This window comes from Elephantulus edwardii, unplaced genomic scaffold (assembly GCF_000299155.1).
Source record: "Elephantulus edwardii isolate Elephantulus edwardi_28Jun2011 unplaced genomic scaffold, EleEdw1.0 scaffold00005, whole genome shotgun sequence".
Classification (NCBI taxonomy): Eukaryota; Metazoa; Chordata; class Mammalia; order Macroscelidea; family Macroscelididae; genus Elephantulus; species Elephantulus edwardii.
The window spans coordinates 6,641,952-6,650,322 of NW_006399755.1; the positions used below are offsets into that span (position 1 = coordinate 6,641,952).

An 8,371-nucleotide genomic window follows, 5' to 3' on the forward strand; every position below is an offset into this window, starting at 1 on the left:
GACCATGGAAGACATTATGCTGAGTAAACGATCTCAGTCACAAAAGACAAATACTGCATAATTCTATTATTATAAAACAGGACCGGCATGGGGGTTGGGGGAAACTAAAAAAAGAGGGGATAAATAATGTGCATGGCATTGAAACAGACAAGGGAGAGGACTATATAAAAGGAATATATGATTAGGTATTATTGGCATGACATGAGTTCAGAATAAGAGCTGCATAGTAAAGTACATTGGGCAAGGGGACTGTATAACAATGCAAGAATTCTTTTTTCCAAAGAGAAAAGCAAACTGAGATGGGGGGGAGGGTGCAGGGAGAAAAAATATACAACAATGAGTGAATGAATGGAAATCCAAGTTCTCCATAAACTTTCATTAAAATCTCAAAAGAATTCTAAATTTTTTTTTTTTAAAAAAACAACAACCCAATGGTTCAAATCCACCAGATGCTCTGCTGGAGATGGAGGGGCAATCTCCTCCTGTACCAGTCAGATGTGATTTGACAGTACACACATACAAAAATAATAAAATTTTTAAAAAACAAACAAACCCCCCAAAACCATGTCCACAAGAGCCAGAGCATGTATCCCACCTGAGTTTAGAGATAATCTCAAAAAAAGTTTTAATGTGTTGTAAAGGACTGAATTGCGTTTTTCAAAATATTTCTATTACCTTGGGGAGGGGGAATAAAAAGAAGGGAAATAGTAGGGTAGGAGGACTAATGGAGATAAGAATTATGAGGAAGAAGTGGGGAGAGTGAAGTGACCTTGTGGGTATTGTAATGTTATGAAACAAAATATATATGAAGGATTGGATGAAAAAGTAATATACTTTGTAAACTTTTATGAAAATGACAATAAATTTTTTTAAAAAAAAAAAGAAACCCTAGGAAAAGGTTGGGCAGGGAGGAAAATATGCAACAATGAATGAATGGAAAAAAAAGAAATAAACATTATATCTAACTATGAACAACAACAAAAAAGAAAATCTATGGGACAGTTCTATGTTATTATGTAGAGTTATAATGAATAAAAAACCCCCAACATCTTGATAACTCCTAACATCAATAAAAATATGCCTCAGTGAAATATTATATGATAACCCCTCAAAAAAAATCAAGAAGCTAAGTATAAAAATCAAATCAAATTTGCTCTTTTCTCAATGACTCCTTCAGTGCTTTGTGGAGGTATCATGGTATAATTTTGAATGATTACAGAAATGAGAAAAGAGGGAAAGGGGAATAAACACTAATAGACAAATTGGGTGAAGGGCAGGCAATATATAATATATTGATTTGACATTGTAATTATATATTATCTTTAATGCTATTAAAATGTATATGATCACATGGACTTGTCATTATAATGATGCAAGACAAAATGTGTATGAATGATTGAATGTAAAAACAATGATTTATAAACTTTCCCTTAAATTTAAAAAAGAAGTATCCTCCCAGATAATGTATTTTTTAAAAAATGTTAACATATACAAACAATCAGAAAAAAAATGTTTTGGTGTCTATGTTTTGCTAGTGTGATGAGCAGAGTTCAACTGGCCTATTGGGTAATCAAGCACTGACCATAAACCTGCTGGAATGGACCTTCCAGCAAAACCAGGAAGTCTGGACTAGGGGTGTTACCATCATGAGGCTATCATCCTCAGTACCACCCCACCCACAGGATATTTCTGAGAACAGGAGAACTGGTAAACAACCCTAGCAACTTCCTGTCTTCTCCAAGCCATCAATATCAGAAAGGGGGATGGCAGCTCCTTCTACATCACAATCCTCAACAGCAGAATAACCCAGCACGAAGCAGCAGAACCTGTGAGTGCCACCAAGAAGAGCATGAAACAACAGACAGCATGAGTTTAGAGTTTAAATTCTAATCCAAGAAGTTAACGGCTGTATGTGACCTTAGGTGAGATTTTATATATATATAAATGTGTGTATATATACAAATGTGTATATACATATGAATGTGTATATACATATATATGTGTGTATATATATGAATGTGTATATACATATATTTGTGTGTATATATGTGTGTGTATACACACTCTGAAATTTAGAAATTTCTGAATCTCAGTTCCAAGGCCTGAATAAATGTGAAAAGAAAAAAAAAATAGCATCTATCTCCATGAGCTTAAAGGGCTAACTTCTGGAAAAGGTTCAAAGAGTCATCAACAGAATTGCAGCTACCTAAAGAATTTGAGTTCTTTGCCTCTGCTTCCTAAGGTCATGTGACTAGCAAATGAGGCAATGATGTGTAAAGCTAATTTCTGAAACACCAGAGCAGCACAACTGAGAAGTCACCTCTGGAGGTCAGGGTGGGAAGCACCTTACTTTTCTTATTCCCCAGGTTTTGTTTCCAACTTCTTCAGCAAACTCTTCATTATTCGTAAGAAGGAAATTGTCAAAGATACTTCCTGATTTCACCTGTTAAAATGAAAGCAATTAGATTATTAGAATATGTCCTATCAGTATTTATTTGTTATGTTGTTGTTGTTGATTGCTGTCAAGTAGAGCATGACTCATAGTGACCCTATAAATAAAAGGCCTAAAGCCTTTCTATAACTATCATTTTTTATCAGAATTCATAGAGTTCCAAAGGCATGTTGTTTAGGAAGTGGATGCCACTCCTGCTTCCATATTTTTTCCATATTTCCATATTTGTTATAATTGCTGTTGTTGTTGATTGCCTTCGAGTTGAGCACGACCCATAGCGACCCTATGAACAAAAGGCCTGAAGCCCTTCTACAACTATTGACATTTATCAAAGTTCATAGTTTCCAGAGGCAAGTTATTTAGGAAGTGAATGCTACTCCTGCTTCCAAATTTGTTATAGTATGATGTAAATATTAAAAGAGTGAAGAATTGACTGGCCCAGAGATTTTAATCAAAACACTGTAGTGAGAACAGGGAACATAGAGGGTGTTAGTAATACTAGTGATCAATTGTCTAGTTGATTCTGACACATGGTATTGTGAGGATACAACTATGCTCCATAGAGTATTTAATGACTGATTTATGAAGTACAAATTGACAGTCCTTTATTTCAAGAGGCTTCTGAGTAATTTCAAACCTCCAGTCATTTGATTACCAGCCAAGCATGTCAACCAACCAAGTACTCTCTCAGTAATACCAAACCTTTTGCCGTTGAGTCAATTCTGACTTATAATAAGTTTAGAGGACAAAATAGGATTGCCACGTGGGTTTCCAAAGCTGCAATCTTTATGGAAGCTGACTGGCACATTTTTCTCCTAGAGAGTGAGTTTAAACTGCCTCCATTTTGGTTAGCAGTGGAATGTCTAATGACTGAACTAGGAGGTCTCTGTAATAACACCCAAAACCCCAGAAAACAAACTCACTGCTAGTTCTCAATTGGCGACCCTCAATTGGGTTTCCAAAGCTTTAAATCTTTACAAAAAGGACCACCCATTGTTTTCCTGTAGAGTAGCTTTTGGTTAATAGCCTAACACCTAATGCACTGTAAAAGGTCCCCTTTTAATAATTGTTGTTGTTGTGCACCGTTGAGTCAGAACCAACCCATAGCTGACCCTTCAGCAGATTTTCAGAGACAGTAAATTGCTTGGGAGGAGATTGTCCATCTTTCTCCTGAGAACCAGCTGGTAGATTTGAACCACATACCTTTGCATTGGCAGTCTCATTATTTACCACTAAGCCATGAGAGCTCTGAATGAAATGAATTGACACAGTGACTGTGGCAATGGAGTCAGGTGTATCAGAGACAGTGTGGTTGACTTAGGAGAGGGTAAGGTTTAGAGCTGTTGTTCATAAGGTTGACTCAATGGCACAGAAAAACAACAACAACAAAATGCTGTATCACCCTAGGCAATCTGCTCTAGAAGGACGCTAATTTACTATTTCCAAGGTTCTGATTTCCTCAAACCTCTGAATGCTGTTTTTGAAGAGAAAGGGAGATTGTAAAGATACATTGATCACTTTGCTCAGAGGCTCCTGCTCCAGCTCAGACTGACAATACTTACTTCTAATGCCACTTATGGATCACTTCATTAAGGTTCTGACTATAATATAATCTGAAAAGCTAGGCCTGCATGAAAAAGAAGAAATTTTATGGGAAATATAACAGAATTTAGATTCTCTGTTATTTACATCCTGGCTCATATTTCTTTCTTTTCAATACATTACAGTTAAAGGAGTTCTGGTGGTCTAGTGGTAAGAAACTGCACTGCAATCCCAAAGTCACACTGAATCCACCAGCTGCTCTGCAGGAGAAAGATGGGCAGTTTCCTCCAGTGCCATTAACTATCTCTGAAAACCTGCCTGTTGGTTCTGACTTGACGGTTGTTGTTGTTGCTGTGAAGTGCCGTTGAGTCGCAGGCGACTCATAGCGACCCTATGAAGGAGAGTCCTCGACGCTTGGGTGCCTTTCATCCTCTCTCCAGGTTCATAGGGTTTCCGGAGGCAAGCTATTATGGAAGTGCATGCCACTCCTCTTTCCAAGACTTGATGGTACACAACAAAAACAATTAAATCAGCATTAAAAAAATACTTTCCATATTTGCTGATTTAATGATAAAGGAACAAGAAGGTAGAAATTGAGACTAAAAATGTTTGTGTCTCAGAGTATTTACAAATTGCCTACAGCCATACACAGTATTTACCTTGTCTATGGGAGAAGGATGGGCAATCTCCTTTCATGAGATTTAATGCCTCTGAAAACCTGCTAGAGGGTCAACTATGAGTGGGTTCCAACTCAACAGCACATAACAACAACAACAACACAATGTGCTAAAAGCAACAAGTCTAAAGAGTCAGACAAACCTGCTTAAGCACCTTCTAGGTGTGTGACATGAAGCAAGCTATTCGATCTCTCTGTGGTTCTTCTTTCATAAATGGAAAAGATGAAACAAACCCTTTGCAGTATTCTTAGGAAAAGTAGAAATAATCTGTGTAAAGCTCAGTATCAGTTACTGGCAGATAAAACAGTTGTTTAATAAGTGGTAATTGTTTTTATGTATCATCAAATTGGAACCAACTCATAGCCGAACCTCCCGCAGGTTTTCAGAGACAGGAAGTTGTTGTGCAGGAAATTGCCCATCTTTCTCAGCTAGTGGATTTGAACTGAGTGCCTTTACATTGGTAGTGTTATTCCACTAGAGCTCACTTAGTAATAGTTATTAGCTTTTCAGTGTCTGGATATGTTTCAAAGGGAGAATAATTCTGTTAGCAGTCTGATAAGCAAGTGAATTGCATGAGAGCAGTTTTGTGACCAAAAGCAAATCTGCAATATGAATTCCTTTGTGTCCCTCCCCTAGCCTTTGAAAAGGACTTGCCTAAAAAAAAAAAAAACAAAACTTTTTGCCAATGGTAAAAAAAAAAAAAAAAAAAAAAGGACTTGCCTTACTCTTTTGCTGCCAATTTTTTTTTTAAATAAGAGTTTTATTTGGGTCACACCATTCCACTAACCCTGCCTCCCACAGAAAAACAAATGACAAAATAGTCACTTAGAATAGAGATTATTTTGCTCTGAGTCACTCATTTTTCTTCGTCTTTTTGAAAAATCTGTTTTAAATCATTCCTTGTGCAACTTTAAAATACTTTCTTACCTTTGGGATTACTTCGTTTTTTAGCTGTCAGCAGTCTTGCTTAGAAAACTGCCTATTTGTTGCCTCTTCCATTTCCTCTACTCCCACAAGAAATCCCTTCCCCATTCTCTTCAGTGCCCCACTGGCACCACCCCTCTAACATTCAACTCATGGCTCTGCCTCCTGCCAAGAATCTGAACACGTGGGTGCTGGTCCTACTTCTAAAATGTATTGAGTAGTGACCTTGGTCTATTTATTCACACCCTCTCTGTGTCTCCACATATTCATTTTTAAAATGGAAAGAAACTATACCTTTCCCACTTTCTTTATACATTTGACAGCAGAAAACACCACATAAGAAAGGGCTTGTTAGATTTTAGAGTTCTAAAACTCTAATGAAATTTTAGTGAATTAATTCATTGCAAGTTACGTGGTTTCTTGCTCTGTTTTATATATATAATGAAGAGTATAGGTCTGAGCCTTTATTGGCTATGGGCCTTGACAAGTCAAGTCACCTCTCTGATCTTTTAGCTAGAATGGAATTGTTAAGTCCTGCCCTCTTGATCTCATAAGGCTGTAGTACAGAGGGGGATATCATGGATGTCAACGTGCTTTCCATCATGGCTAGGCTATGCTTTCTGCATTCTTTGTTTCTATTGGTGGCACAATGGTTAAGCACTCAGTTGCTCATCTAAAGAACTCACCCAGCAACTCCATGGGGCAAGGACTGGCGAGCTCCTTCTATTATAAACAAAGATAATAGTCTAGAAAATCCAATGAGGCAAAAGCAAAAAAATCTGATGAGGCCTTCTACCCTGTCATGTGGGATTACTATTGATTGTAATAAACTGAATACCAACAGCAACAATATGCCTTCAAAGATCAAAGAAAGTCCTAAGAGAAAGGATTTATGTGTGTGTGTGTGTGTGTGTGTGTGTGTGTGTGTGTGTGTGTTCTCTGCCATCTCTTCTCATCTATCTCTGTTCTGATCAGAGAATGCAATGACTTCTGCCTAAGGTGACAATGGAATCACATATGGAAGTCTCAGAACAGAGAACAGAGTAGGTCAGGGTTAAGCTGGAATGTCAGCTAACTCATTAAGCTGAGACCAAGTAAGTACTGTCAAATATTCAGCCATCAAGTTCATTCTGATACCCTAAACCCTAGAGGACAGATAGGACCATTCCATAGGGTTTCTGAGTCTGCAAATATTTAGTAGGTCAGTTTACTAGATGACTGGTTCATATTTCTCCATCAGAGCCACAGGTGGGGTTGAACTGCCAACCTTTTGGTTAACACTGTGCCTCCTACACATTACCTGGATTCCTAAGTATTTGCTCTCTTTCTCACACACACACGGCCGTTAAGTAGGAATTAACTTACAGCTGGCATTCCATCAGATTTTCAGAGGCTGTAAATTTCACGTGAAGAGATTGCCAATTTTCTCTCTTGGAGCAACTGGTGGAATTGAGCCCCTTGTTTTAGAATTGGCAGTGCGACTCACAGAGCATCTGAAGACTGAAAACCCGCACAAGGACTGGGTCAGCTTCCTTCTCATCTCCAGATTGAGGGAGCACTTGAGAGTCATTTAATTTTACCAATAAAGTTAAGAAACCCTTAGTAGGAAAGATGGAGTAGAGCTTGGAGTTATGTTGTTGTTGTTATTGTTAAGTACTGTCGAGTTGTAGACAACTCATAGCAACACTATGAATGAAAGACCTGAACACTTGTATAACTTTCATCCTTTCTCCAGGTTCAAAGGGTTTCCAGAGGCAAGCTGTTTCGGAAGTGGATGCCACTCCTCCTTCCAAGCTTCTTTCAATTAGGGAGCTCCAACAAACTGTCCACCATGGGTAACCATTATTGCATTTGATATATCAGTGTCACAGTGTTCAGCATCACAGCAACCATGAGTCACCTCTGTACAGCAAATGCACAGACGAGTGTTATAGGACCTAGAAAAAGGTTTGATCAAAAACTATTAAAACCAGGCCTGAGGACCGCAGGCCCTTGGGACCAACCAAATTTAAGAACCAAAACATGGTTCAAACTCCCTGAGCTCCATCATTCCAAATTCTTCCATAATCATGCATTCTCGTTGACTCTCACCACCCAAAAACGCCCATCTGGGAGCATTCCACTGCTTCTTCAATCTCCTCCTATTTTGATGACATATGTTTCTTCATAGAGTCTAACTTTTTGAACGATTTGTCCACCATGTAGACTGAGTATACAAGAGGGAAGGATTTATATATAAACAAATGAGCAAAGGCCTGAAGCCTTTCTAGAACTATCATCATTTCTCCCAGTTTATAGACTTTCCAGAGGTATGTATTTTAGGAAGTGGATGCCAGTCCTGCTTCCAAACCTGAATCAGTCTGGGAGCTCCAACAAACACTGCTCATGATGGGTGGCCAATTATGGTGTTTGACACGCCTATGGCCCAGTTGTCCACCATCACAGCAACACTATGTTATTTCAGTAGAGCAAACAGACAGGCCTCTACTTTACCACTCTAAAGAGTATTTTAAAACTCCGGCAACCCCAAATGCTGGTGGGCTCTGGGCCAGAGACCCCCAATTCATCTGGCAAGTCCCATCTGCTGACACCCACTTGGGACGAAAAAAAGCCATAAGAGCCACGAGCGGAGTACCAGACTCAATTAGAAGTTGGAAGGAAAAGATGTCTGTAAGAATGATGTCACCTTGGTACTGACCTGATAAAGAGATAATGCTGGGGTATTAGGACTTGGACTCACAAGTCTTATCTAAGCCTGCTGGATCAGAACCTTCAT

The 8,371-nt window shown here is 38.5% G+C and overlaps 1 pseudogene; it reads right to left on the reverse strand.

The window, feature by feature from the left end:
- LOC102862731 overlaps positions 1-8,371 on the reverse strand; it is a 54,526-nt pseudogene that overhangs the window by 5,032 nt on the left and 41,123 nt on the right.